This window comes from Xenopus laevis, chromosome 5S (genome assembly GCF_017654675.1).
Source record: "Xenopus laevis strain J_2021 chromosome 5S, Xenopus_laevis_v10.1, whole genome shotgun sequence".
In the NCBI taxonomy this organism is placed as follows: Eukaryota; Metazoa; Chordata; class Amphibia; order Anura; family Pipidae; genus Xenopus; species Xenopus laevis.
Genome location: NC_054380.1, coordinates 17,582,696 through 17,597,507, shown reverse-complemented (window position 1 = coordinate 17,597,507; position 14,812 = coordinate 17,582,696).

The window sequence follows — 14,812 nt, the reverse complement described above, 5'->3', positions numbered from 1 at the left end:
TTAGCATATGTATGAACATGATGAGGCGCAAACCAGCCTGGCAGGTGCCAAATACCAACTGGCCGAGTGCAGACACAATGGGAGTTATAATTGTGTAAACACAAGTTAGATATAAAATCACTGTTAAATCTGTATTGATGAATTCATATAAGACTTTAGTGTCTGAGGCTTTTGATGTGTTAGGAGTTAATTAATGGATTAGTCCCGTTTAAGATACACACCTAAGTGTCTATTGGTATTGTACCTATGCGGAGTGGGAGAATCACTGAAATACTGGAAAAGCTACTATTTGTGTGGAGTTTATTCTAATGAGTCTGTATGGGGACTTGGGGAAGAGCCAGGAAGCCAATGGATTTTATGTGACAATGTAGGCTTCAGTTTAACACAAATCCCATAGTTGACACTGAGGCCATTTTGAGTATGGAATCAGTGGGGTGAGGGGGGTTCGTTTTTAGGTCAGAGACACATGCTGCTATTTCGGGAGATTAGTCGCCCAGCGACAAATCACTTCTTTGGGCAACTAACCCCCCTGAACTGCCTTCCTGCGGCTAGAATGTAAATCGGCGGGATGGTACTTGGAAAGATTTGTTTTCCGAAGTTGCCATCCCACCAGCAGTTTACATTCTAGCCAGCAGGAAGGCAGTTCGGGGAGATTATTCACCCGAAGAAGAAGCATTTTGTTGCTGGGCGACTAATCTCCTGAAATAGCAGCGTGTGTCTCTGCCCTTAAAGGGCTGGTTGATCTTTAGGGCTCTTACACACGGGCACTTATTTACACGTTTTTCAAACTACAGTGAGAGCAGAAAACGTATATACAGCGCTTAAACACTTTTACGTAGCTAAGTGAGTTTTTTTTCCATTCCAAATGCAACCCTCTATTCTATTGATAGCTGAACGTGCAGCAAGCGCAAGAAAATGCAGCATGCTGCGTCTAAACAAACACACTCATCCGCGTTTATTGCATCAACTCTATCAATTGCACCAACTTGGTGATTTATACGCATGTTCATCCGCATAATCGGATTTAACGCGTAAATTACAGCATACGTACTGTGTATTAAAACTAAGTTAAATTCCGCAAGAGAAATAAAAGAATCAAGAAATTGATATACGAGAATGGAGCATATGATAAATACGCATTCCGCATCAACAACATACGTGTAAAAATAAAATGTTTCGCATAATTAACGAGTAACGCGTAAGTTACTTCAACTCTCACTCTTTGATTCAACTTAGTATTACGCGTAAGAATACGCAAAGTACGCATTAGATAAGTTTAAGAAACTACAATAGATAATTAAACATAGATTGCTCTCAACAGAAGACAACTTTATATTTTTATCTATGTATCTTTATATGTTAGCAAATGATATTTGTTAAGGTCTCATTGATTAAAACAGTCAAGTTTATATGTTGATGTAAAAATCTTACTAATATTGATGATATGTCATTATGATGATTGTTATTTTCCTGGAAAAATTTTTCAATAAAAATTATTGAAACCTAAACAAACACACTCAAATGCAAGCGGAGCAAAACGCAACTCAGATCTTTCATGAGTTCAGCCTGATAGAATATAATAGATAAATTATCAAAAATGCTTTTTGACAGAAAAAACATTTTGACTTAGTGTGGTGTAAAAAAAATGTTGTTCAGATGATTGTGAATTCATTATTTGCTGATTTTCTGGCATAAAGAACAATAAAGAACTAGAAGCACTTACCCCCAGATACCAACCTAACTGGTGAAAAAGCAGGAATTTCAGGATAATTTGGGACACCAACTAAGTATTCAGGTCAGGCAAATTGGCCCTCAGGCTAGGCCTGAGTAACAGCAACAGCCCTACAGCCCTAAATGATTTTGAATTGGGGTTTCCAAGCAATAGTCATGAGCAAAACATTTTACTTCACCAAAAAATTAATTCACAAACTGGAATGCATTTTCTTTTAGGGCAGGATGAAAAAATAGGTGGGAGGGGCCAGAAAGAGAAGGACACAGGCATTGGATCCTAGACTTGCTTTTATACTTTTCTGTAAACTATGAAAAAACAACAATCTATTTATTTCAGTTTCTTAGTATGCACCAAAAGGCAAGAGGTAGGAAGCTTGAGATTGGGGGTAATGGGAGTGCCAGTTGCATCAAGGCTAGGCCAAACGCTATGGTGCCCAAGGCAATCACCCCTCTCCTAGTGCTGATCTCTAATTACTAAGCTCCTGGCTGCCAGAGTTACCAATGTGCTTTTTCCATACCTCCTAACTGTCCCGTTTTCTGCAGGACAGTCCTGATTTTGACAGCTCAGCCTGCAGTCCCGGGTTTCTTACTGAAATATCCTGCGTTTCTCTTTGATCTCCTGCACTAACGCCAGAAGATAAAACGTTTGTGAAACTTAATTAAAAGAAGAGGCTTTTTGGTAGAAAACCCAGCACACTATTTGGCTGCACTTTGATACATGTGTAACAATTTAAGATAAGCAAGGATACAATTGTAACTATTTAAGATAAGCAAGACTCTTGAGGAAACTGACTCACAGCTTAAAGGGCAATTTCAACTTAATTAGCAAAACTGTTATAACACATAAAACATGGCCTAAAACTCTCAGAAATGTGTTCAAACTTTGATTGAAGCAAGGATACAATTGTAACTATTTAAGATAAGCAAGACTCTTGAGGAAACTGACTCACAGCTTAAAGGGCAATTTCAACTTAATTAGCAAAACTGTTATAACACATAAAACATGGCCTAAAACTCTCAGAAATGTGTTCAAACTTTGATTGAAGCAAGGATACAATTGTAACTATTTAAGATAAGCAAGACTCTTGAGGAAACTGACTCACAGCTTAAAGGGCAATTTCAACTTAATTAGCAAAACTGTTATAACACATAAAACATGGCCTAAAACTCTCAGAAATGTGTTCAAACTTTGATTGAAGCAAGGATACAATTGTAACTATTTAAGATAAGCAAGACTCTTGAGGAAACTGACTCACAGCTTAAAGGGCAATTTCAACTTAATTAGCAAAACTGTTATAACACAGTCATAAAACATGGCCTAAAACTCTCAGAAATGTGTTCAAACTTTGATAACCCACAACATTTTGTAAAATGAACGTGGTAATTAGTGGGTGTGGCCATACATGGGAGTGGTCAATTGTTTTTTCGGTACGCAAGGCTGTTGTTTTTGTCCCTCTTTACATTTTTCACATGTTGGGAGGTATGGTTTTTCAATTAGCAAATTTCCCTACTTACCTATAGGTGGCAGTCATAGGTAAGTGAGGGTTTCCTAATAGCCTTCAGTTTCGTTTCATCCTACAATGTTATGTGCTTTGTTTGTATTTATAAAGCACCAACATATTCCACAGCTCTGATAAATAAATGGGTGAATACACTGAACATACAGATTACATGCAAAAATACAGCTGATAACCGATACAAGATTTAAAGGGGACCCTGCCCAAAACAGCTTGCTGTCTAGAAATAATACTGCACTTTTGATTCTCTTGATTTCATATAAATGAACCAGTGGGTTTAGGGCAGGCGTTTTCAATTTTTTTCTGGTCAGGCCACCCCTTTGAGGCCCAGTATTTGACAAGCCTTCCCCTTAGTACATAACAAGGTTACAAGTTACAGGTATGGGACCTGCTATACAGAATGCTTGGGTCCTGGGGTTTTCCAGATCTTTCTGTAATTCAGATCTTCATACCTTAAGTGTATTAAAAAAATATTTAAACATTAAACCCAATGGAATTGTTTTACCTTCAATAAGGATTAATTATATCTTAGTGGGGATCAAGTCCAAGGTACTGTTTTATTATTACAGAGAAAAAGAAAGTCTGTGGGAGACGGCCTTCCGGTAATTTGAAACTTTCTGCATAATGGGTTACTAGACAACAGATCTCATGCCTGAAAGGGCACAGGCTACTTAGCAGATAACAGATAACTCTGTAATGGTATACAATTCTGCATTTGTTATCTGCTATGTAACCTGTGCTTGACTGGCTGCCCCCATGGCTACACAGCAGCTTGTTTATATAAACTATAGTAGTACTTATCTGTTATCTACTGTGTATCCTGTGCTTGAATGGCTGCCCCCATAGCTAAACAGCAGCTTGTTTATATCAACTATACTAGTACTTATCTGTTATCTACTGTGTATCCTGTGCTCGAGTGGCTGCCCCCATGGCTACACAGCAGCTTGTTTATATAAACTATAGTAGTACTTATCTGTTATCTACTGTGTATCCTGTGCTTGAATGGCTGCCTCCATGGCTACACAACAGCTTGTTTATATAAACTATAGTAGTACTTATCTGTTATCTACTGTATATCCTGTGCTTGAATGGCTGCCTCCATGGCTACACAACAGCTTGTTTATATAAACTATAGTAGTACTTATCTGTTATCTACTGTGTATCCTGTGCCTGGATGGCTGCCCCATGGCTACACAGCAGCTTGTTTATATAAAATTTAGCAGAGTTTATGAAGCAAACACACCAGATTTACCAGTGCAGGGTAACACTACATTATATTGTCATTACATGAAAACACTTTCATTTGTTGGTGTTACTGTTCCTTTAAGCCTGGGCACCATAGCCAAGGCTCAGAATCCCCTTAGTGCAACCTGTTGTGCAGTTTGGTAATACCTGATTTAAGAGGATTTCTTTTCTCTATAAGCCAGAAACAGTCCAAGGGTATTGCATGCATGTTTGGTCTTGCGTAACTGTTCTATTTTCTACACTCATTAGGCCATTTTTGTGAGGTGTAACTGATCAGGTCACTCAATAATATGTGTATATATCTGTGTTGTGTGTAAGATTGTCGATGTTTTCTATCCCTGGGCTTCTCTTTTCATCATGGTCCGGCAGAGAGTCCCGCCAGCACATTCTCTATTGCAATTACTGTATGTTTGGTGGTCAACGAAACCAATGTAAAGCTGTACCATTGGCCGTCCTTATTGCACAGTACAAAGGAGGGAGTGCAGCCCAACAGGAGGCTTATGAGATGATCAAACCCCTGTTTTACACAGAGAAACATTTCTATTGAGGCTGTTACACGCTACAGTCATACTTTGCTTAATCAGAAAGTTTGTGGGCCCTCTACTGAAACCCCACGCTATACCTGTATTAGCTCTGCTATCTGTTAAAGGGGTTGTTCAGCTTCCAAACACTTTTTTCAGTTCAGTGGTTTTTAGATTTTTTCCCAGAAATAAAGACTTTTTTCAATTACTTTCCATTATTTATTTTTTTACTGTTTTTCCAAAATCTAAGTTTAAAGTTGAATGTCCCTGTCTCTGGGGGTTCAGTCTGGCCGCTCAGTAATTCAGGTGCAGACTTTGAACTGTTACAATTTTGCAACATTGAGTTGATATATTTCTCAGCAGCATCTCTGGAATAGTAGCAACTATTGTATCAATTCTAACAGCTGCCTTTAAAGGGCATGTAAAGTCTAAAATAGAATAAGGCTAGAAATGCTGTATTTTGTATACTAAATATAAACATGAACTTACTGCACCACAAGCCTAATCAAACAAATAATTTATGCTTTCAAAGTTGGCTACAGGGGGTCACCAACTTTGTTAAACATCTTTGCAAGACTAAGACTGTGCACATGCTCAGTGTGGTCTGGGCTGCTTAGGGATTGTCATAAACAAAGCTGCTCCCCCTGCTGTTCATAAGTATGATTGTTTCCCTGCTCAGCAGTTAGGGGCCGTCTGACAATTCCTATCCACAGCAGTAAATGAAGGGAGAATTTCACTGCATACAGTCAGGTTTCTTATAAAAACGGTACACATTTTTTAATTAAAGTATATTGGAGATAGGTTTCTTTTTCATTAAAGAAAGTAAAAATGGGATTTTATTTTTTTGCCTTTACATGCCCTTTAATGAAGCTCAGGGATTCTGCTCAGCAGGGAAAAAGATAAGAAATGTATCCGCTATATGTATCAATTTAGAACAGTTTACAGGGTCGGCGACCCCCCTTCCCAGAGCTGCTTTAGAAGGTGAAAAATTACATTTTACACTTAAATATTAGAAAAACGGTCAGACATAGAAAATAGAAAGTAATTGGAAAAAGTCGTTATTTCTGGTGACCTATCTGAAAACAACTAGTTGTTTTAAGGTGTACAACCCCTTTAACACATCCTGTGCTAAACAAATGAATATAGATCATTACTTATGTGTCACTTGTAGCTCTCATTTTTGCATATTTTATTACGTCACAGCCTAAACTCGATTTAAAATGAGCCTGAAGGGCACTTTGAAAGCAATATATTGTGAGTAATCTAATGCAGAGATCTTTATCTGGAGCAGGAGAGGTCATTGTGATGGCTGAAAAAAAAACAGTGCTTTCCTCAGCAATAATTGAATCATGGTTGAACCAGACTACTCCATTGGCCCAGAGAAGAGAGGGAGACACCTTATATAGAGAACACACGCTACAGTAAAGGTTAGCAACCCATGCTGTTCCCTCAATTTTCTGTTTTATAAGGGCATGGAAAGAGGTTGGGGTTTGTAATAGCCAAAACCAAAATCAAGGGTAGACAAGTAAGATTGTATGATTAGATATAAGAAGTGGGATTCATAAACTGGTCCTGGAGTTGATTAGGAGCATAAGTGTTTGAGGCCAATGAGAAGGGTTCTCCTATGACAGTGATCTCCAACCATAGGCCCATGAATAGGGTTGCCACCCTTTCTGGAAAAAAATACCGGCCTTCCGATGTATTTATCTTTTTTTCATCCTATTAATAACATTGGAATCAACCATCATTTTACCTGCCAGGTGGCAACCCTACTCATGAACAACATGTTACTCACCTTCCCCTTGGATGTTGCTCCCAGTGGCCTCAAAGCAGCTGCTTACTTTCAAACTCTTTTTGGTTGTATAAAACTAGATATAATCTCAACTAGAGTGTCCTTTAGACTGCCAGTGCTCATAGGGGCTAACAAATAGCCAATGGCATCCCTTATTTGGTACCCCCTTGGAGCTATTTTCATGCTTGTGTTGCTCTCCAACTCTTTTTACAATTGAATGTGGCTCATGGGTATTATAGGTTGGTGACCCTCATCCTGTGGTCATAGTACTACACAACTGAAAAAAGAGTGAATTGATCACTCAATAGTGAGTTTAGTATCTATGCAAGTGCATATATTTACACAAACACAACGGATAGAAATCAAATGAGCAGTTGGCTTATACTGGCAAAATAACGGTATGAGTGTTGAGTGTTTGCTATTATTTACTGACGAAGGTAACACATTTTGTTAATTTAGCTACACTCAACTGTCCTCAGATAATACAAAACATATATACCTCTTTGTGACATACCTAGATCAAGGTTTCATGGAGGCAAATTCCCTAAGCGGTGCAAATTCACTAGCGACCGCTTTGCCCACATCACAACACTTTGCCACACTTCGCCAGGCGTAAATTCGCCAGGACAACGCTAATTCTCTAAAATGCGAAGTTGCGTCCAGAGCACCGAACGCTGGGGAAGTTGCGCTATGGTTACTTCGCCAAGCAAAGCGAAGTTGCACTAGCGCCTAATTTGCATACGGCGGGAAGTGAAGTTGAATGGATGTTTATGTTGCAGCAAATACATTACACTACACAAACCCAGGGAACCTTAATAAAATCAAGTTGTTATAATGCCCTACACATGAGCCCAGTGTTTAGTTTACGGTCTTTTGCAAAAAAAAGGGGAAAAGACGCCAGCATTTTTTGGGGCTTCGGAAATGAAGCCCTATGCACTCCATTGCACTTCGTCTGGCCTGAGGTGGTGAAAGGCAAGTCTGGCGCAAGAGGTAACGTTCATTAAAATCCACATCTTACCAAATTTGCAGAGCTCCGTCCGTTCGACCAGAGCGATAATTCATCTGGCGTTAGAGTGCAAAGTAACGCTAGCGTCTATCTCCTAGGGAAGTGACGCCTGCGCCTGTTAGGGAATAGCGTAGTTACGAAATGATGTCACGCTATTAATTTTCGCTAGCGTTAGTCACTTCATCCTTCAGTACATCTGCTCCATGGGGTTTGCTCGGTAAGATTGTGCCTTGACGTTAGCGAGAATGTCCCTTAGTGCGCTGAAGGCATCATTATATTACATGTTTCTACACTTTATACTATGGCTGTGCACAAAGAGGTTCTGCTAAGCTAACACCAATTTGCTAGTTGTGCTCTTTACTATAAATGATGCATAAGAGTAGCATGTATAGGCGCATGTGTCTGTGTTTGACTCCTGCCGTGAACCAGGGAAATAATACAGGGCTGCCTTGTTGCATTGAGCCCATGTACATGATTTTGTGCACCACACTGATCTTGGTCAATTGAGGATCATGTAAAATTGTAAATATTCACCCATACCCTGCCACAACAGACACAATTATGTGCATTTTGTCTAACAGATTCTGCATTGTCTGATGCAGTGGTTTATGCTGGTTTTCAGTGGGTGTAGGTATGCTGGAATTCTGGGATAAAAAAAAAAAACTGAGTAATCATATCCATTTTTTGCTTTGCCTTATTTAGTAACAAAGGCCCTATTCTTTATCCTTATTAACTGGGTTGCAGGCCACCAGCAACACTCTCTCTTTTAGTGGGACCTGTGAGCAGGGCAGCCATCAGGGGGGGGACAGGGGGGAGAGTTATAGGGGGCCCCGAGGGTAAGGGGGGCTCGGCCACGCCACACTTACTTGATTAGCTGAGCCCCCCATCTTTCTGAGAGCTGCTGACTTCAGGAAGGCATGGACGTTTAAGGGGCCCTGGCCACCAATTTTCTTATAATGTGGGGGGGCCCTGGCCACCAATATTGGCCACCAATTTTTTTTTCTCATGTGGGGTCCTAGCCACCAATATTTTTTAATGGGGGGGGCCTGGACACAAATGTTTTTTTATGGGGGGCCCTGACCACCAATATCTTTTTATTTTTTATTAACATGTGGGAACCCTAGCCACCAATATTTTTTTTGTTTTTTTACTGCGTGGTGGGGGGCGGACCTGTAGGTTGGGCTTGCAGTGGGCGCAGCCCAGGAGGCCCAGGAAATTTTGTCGTATGGGGCCCTGTGATTTCTGATGGTGGCCCTGCCTGTGAGTTGCAACAACACCTAGAGGTCTGAAGGTTGGGCTTACCTGACATATAAGGTTGAGCTCAGAATAATAGCAGTCCAACATCACTAACCTGATCAATCACTGTTTTTGGTAGAAATTATATTTGTACATGGCACATAATTTACTATTAGGTGTAGCAGAGTAATAGAAGACCCAGCAGTCATGACATGCTGCTGATTCTGATTCATTGAATTATTGAATCATTAATTGAGGGCTGTTCCAAATAATAGCAGTGTGGAGTTCAATTAGTGAGCTCATTCATTGTGTGGAAAAACAGGTGTCAATTCGGGCCTTTATTTAAAGGATAAGTAAACCTTTAAAATAAATGAATGTGAAATTGATGAGGGGACTGTGAAATGTACATTCATTATTATTTTTTTTAATTCCAAGATATTAATGGATACATGTACTGTTGAATTTTGTTACAACAGCATCACCTGCTGGTCATTTTCTGACCATTCTGACCACCCAGTAGTCAAGAAGTTGTCAGGAGAAAGAGACTGCTCTGATGTTCTTCTGCTTAGGAAAAAAAAACTATAAACCTTTCTCACATCTTTCCTAAGCAGAAGAACACCAGAGCAGCCTCTTTCTTTCTTCCTTGACTACTTGGTGGTCAGACTGGTGGGAAACTAACCAGCAGGTGGCGCTGTTGAAATAAAATTCTTTCTTATTAACAGTATATGTATCCCTTCATATCTTGGGATTAAAAATAAATAAATAATGACTGTACATTGCAAAAGTGCTTAGAATAGCACCCTCATCAATTTTGCATTTGCTTATTTTTAACATTTGCTTATCCTTTAAGGAAGAAAGAAGCAAATGTTATGGCTGCTGGTTAAAGTGCATTTCTCTCTGAAAATCTGAGTTCCAGAAAACCAGTGTACTTTGATTAATAAGTTGGGGAAAACATAAAGGAGTGCAGAAAATGATAGACTGCTCAGCTATCAAGATGCAGAAGAATTGTGAAATGTAACAGGTTGTTGGAAGTTGGTGGACTCCATGTAACACCGATGTGCAGCAGTTCTCAGAAACACTGTTATACAGTACAACTAAATATTAGTTCAGTCATTAAAGGAAAGCAAAATCTTGAAACTTTTTTTTAGTTTATACAGTGAATGTTTGAGTTTGGAAAGAAGAAAGCAGACACTGGAAATATTCCTTTTTCTTCACTTACATAATAATTGATACATTTTATTTATGTTTTGATTTGAAATAGACTGTGGAGTGTCCCCAATGCTTTTGTGTGTAAAAAGCTATTACAGGCATAGGACCTGTTATCCAGAATGCCTGGGACCTGGGGTTTTCTAGATAACGGATCTTTCTGTAATTTGGATCAAGAAAATCATGTAAACATTAAATAAACCCTGATTTTGCTTCCAATAAGGATTAAGTATATCTCTGTTTGGATCAAGTACAAAGTACTGTTTTATTATTACAGAGAAAAGGGGAATCATTTTTAAAATTTTGCATTATTTGATTATAGTGGAGTCTATGGGAGACAGACTTTCCATAATTCAGAGCTTTCTGGATAATGGGTTTCGGTATAATGGATCCCATACCTGTATAAGTATTTTGAGCATTATTCACTTAGTGACAGTAGTGGGGTGCAGGACAAAGATCCCTGTTTGTTCTCCTAAGTCTTAACCTGTTGCCGAAATTGCAGCAGTATGTGTGGGTGGGGGCAGAGGCTGTGCAAAAAGCTTTGTATATAGCACACGGTGCAATGAGCTGAAGCCCTGGAATTCCAAATAGTGTTAGACTATAATACAGCCCAGGAAGTTGGCTAATGTCTTAAGAAGAAAAACAGAAACCATGAACCCACGTTGCATGAACTACATGAAGTATTGTCTCATCCTTGCCTCTCATAGCCGCTGCCTGTTTTCACAAATCCTCTGGCTCTAAGGGCTCTTACTCACGAGCGGTTGTAGCTGCGCTCCCCTGCGTTCCGTTTTTCTGCGTTCAGCCGCAGGGGAGCGCAGGAATAGACGCATGACATTTTTCCAATGGGGCTGTACTCACACAGGCGCCTGTAGGCGCCGAACGCAGGAAAAATGCAGCATGTTGCGTCTCAACCTGCGTTCGGCGCCTACATGTGCCTGTGTGAGTACAGCCCCATTAGAAAAAACGTAATGCGTCTATTCCTGCGCTCCCCTGCGGCTGAACGCAGAAAAACGGAACACAGGGGAGCGCAGCTACAACCGCTCGTGAGTAAAAGAGCCCTAACACAGCTCTTCCACTTAAGGGCCAATCCCCCCAATCACAAGGGGCTGTGCTAATTCCCCACCCCTGTCCTGAATCATGCATGTTATTACTGTCCATCACATTACATATTAACTGTGTGAGTATATGTGTAGGGCACCTTTAGGCTTTGTAGGACACTGCTCTTGGGACAACACTTAATGTACTGACTGAACACACTCTTCCTCTGCCTCTTTTGCAGCAATGCGCAAGGAGAATAGTTCATAATTTAAGAGTCCATTAAAGGAATAGAGTTATATTTCCACAATTTTGGTCATTCATGGAGAATGCAGCATGAAGGGACTCCATCGTTTTGGAGGGAGAAGGCCCTTCCCTTAAATACTGTCATTTATTTAAAAATAAAAAGTAAAATTCCCCAATTCCTAAGCTAATAAATACAGGCCTATGTAGCCACCAAGAAACCTCATGCTAGTGCATATGGCATCAACCAACCAGGTTTCTGTCTTGTCTTTAAATGAGTAGTTCACCTTTAAAGGAGAATTCAACCCATAACATAAAAAAACCCTACCCTACGTAGACCCACCTCCCTCCTCCCCCCAGCCTACCTGCCTACCTGGTACCCCTAACTTTTTACTTACTCGGTGCAGATTCTATCCTCGGAAATTGACGGCCGCCATCTTCTTTTCTTTGTTAAACATTGGAATAGACTGTGCAGTGTTCCCAATGCTTTTGTTAGTAAAAAGCTATTACAGGTATGGGACCTTTTATCCAGAATGCTCAGGACCTGGGGTTTTCTAGATAACGGATCTTTCTGTAATTTGGATCTTCATAACTTAAGTCTACAAGAAAATCATGTAAACATTAACTAAACCCAATAGGCTGATTTTGCTTCCAATAAGGATTAATGATATCTTAGTTTGGATCAAGTACAAAGTACTGTTTTATTATTTCCAGAAATTCTTCAACATTTTTCGTGACTTTCGGTGCGTGCACAGTTGTTCAGGACCGGAATATTACTCCAACTGCGCATGCGCCGAAAAGTTTAAATGAAGAAAAAAAGATGGCTGCTGTGAACTCTCGAGGACAGAATCTGCACCGAGGGGTAATTAAAAAATTAAGGGCATTTTCCCCCGGGTACCAGGTAGGCTGGGGGGGGAAGGGGGTTTACGTAGGGTAGGGAGGTAGGGGTTTTTTATGTTATGGGTTGAATTCACCTTTAAATTAACGTTTAGTAATTGTAGTTTTTTTTTATTTGTGGCTTTTGAGTTATTTAGCTTTTTATTCAGCAGCTCTCCAGTTTGCAATTTCAGCAATCTGGTTGCTAGGATCCAAATTACCCTAGCATCCATGCATTGATTTGAAAAAGGGACTTGGATATGAATAGGAGAGGCCTAAATAGAAAGATGAATAATAAAAAGTAGCAATATAAATAAATGTGTAGCCTTACAGAGAATTTGTTTTTACACGGGGTCAGTGACCCCCATTTGAAAGTTGGAAAGAGTCAGGAGAAAAATGACTACTTGAGCAACAGATATTTATATCATATTAAGTGACAAATTAAAGAATATTACCAAACGGTATATAATATAAATATTGCCCTTTTACATCTATTGCCTTGCACCACCATTTTGTAATGGTCTCTGTGTTGCCTTAGAGATCACCTGACCAGAAATACTGCAGCTCTAACTGTAAGTGTGGAAGCAAAAGACAGAACTCTGTCTGTTAATTGGCTCATGTGACCTAACAAGTATGGTTTGTTTGTGTGCACCGTGAATCATACGATCCCAGGGGGCGGCCCTTATTTTTTTAAAATGGCAATTTTCTATTTATGATTATCCAATGGCACTTACTACTAAAAAGTATAATATTATGAAAATGGTTTATTAACATGAAGCAGAGTTTTACATATGAGCTGTTTTATGCAATATCTTTTTATAGAGACCTACATTGTTTAGGGTAAGGCCAGATAAGGAGATTCGGGTAGATTTTGTCGTCTTTTGCGCGACTATCGCCCCGAACTGCCTCAGCGTCTTTTCCCCATAGGCTACATCGCAAAATCGCCTGCGCTAATGCACACGCAGCGATGCGTTTTCAATAGTCGCCCAAAGTTGCCTCAGTGAGGCAACTTTGTGTGACTATTGAAAACGCATCGCCGCGTTTGCATTAGTGCAGGCGACTTTTCATACGAGCCTATGGGGAAAAAAACACTGAGGCAGTTCGGGGAGATAGTCGCGCAAAAGACATGGCGATAAGTTGCCAGGCGACAAAATCTCCCTGAATCTCCTCGTCTGGCCTTACCCTTAATGGTATAGTTTTCTTGAAGGTGAACCACCCCTTTAAGTGTGATGCAGTAGAACCAGAATTGTAAGATTCAAGATCATACTAGAAAATAAACGATAAGGACACAACCTTGTTGAGTAGTAGAAATACTAGTTGAAGGCAGAGGTTGCTGGTGAAGAATACATTTCTTAATTCATTACATGGACATAGTTCCCTCTCATGTCCGAACATCTGTCCTTGGTTGGACAGTTGTACTCAATATAAAGGGATCCAACATCGCCATTGCCCCTATAAAAGATGGCGCTACTTTCATACATGTGTTTGGCTGAAACACTCCTGGCTAAGAGCACAATCCTAAGAGGCAGCACAATAAAAGGATTCCTGGCTTGTGTTCAAGGAGAAGCCAAGGAAGTCATTTGTATGCAATGGAATCTTTTATGTCCAGAACCTGTACATCAATACGCCTGTTGTCCTCTCTGACTTAATAATGGATGCAGTGAGATGGCACATCCATTTGTATTAGAGAAAGCTCTTGTGATTTGATTTATCGGACTGTCCTAAAAAGGATTTGAATGATATATGGGCTTCTGAGGAAAATGCAGGACTCGTTCAATATGGAGTCAGTAAAGCTTGTACAATACAATAAAATGCTGTTTTTATCAGAGAAAAAAAGTTGCCCTTTAAACATGGAAACAGAATTTTAGAATGATTCAAATCAGGTTGTATGTGCGTGGGGTTTATTTGTATATTATAACCTATAACCCCACCCCCATCCATAATACCAGGGCGCAGCAACGGAACATTATTTTGTGGGGCCTCTATCATATATATGTATATAATACAGGAGATGGCTGGGTAGCTATCAGCAATCTGGCACTTGGAAAAACGTGGCTTCTAGTGGTAGTCCTGGCAGATACACAAGGGGGTTTGCTCCCAAAATGTATTAACACAATAAACACAAGGGAAGCTCCGCACCCTGATAATGTTTGTGTATATTGATAGAGGGGTGCAAAAAGAAGGGGCGAGATGGTGCTTCCAAACAGTATAAGCACTACCAAAGTCAATATAATTATTAGAGTCAAGTGGAAAAAATAGGAGGAGATCCAGTTCGCCCCAGTCCATGGGCGCATATGCAAAAGACCAAAAAACAGAAATTGTGAGTTCCTCCAAAAAAGTAGACGGCAAGAAAAAAAAAATGCAAAACAGTTTATTAGGTCATGTTTAAAATAAGACCTAACGC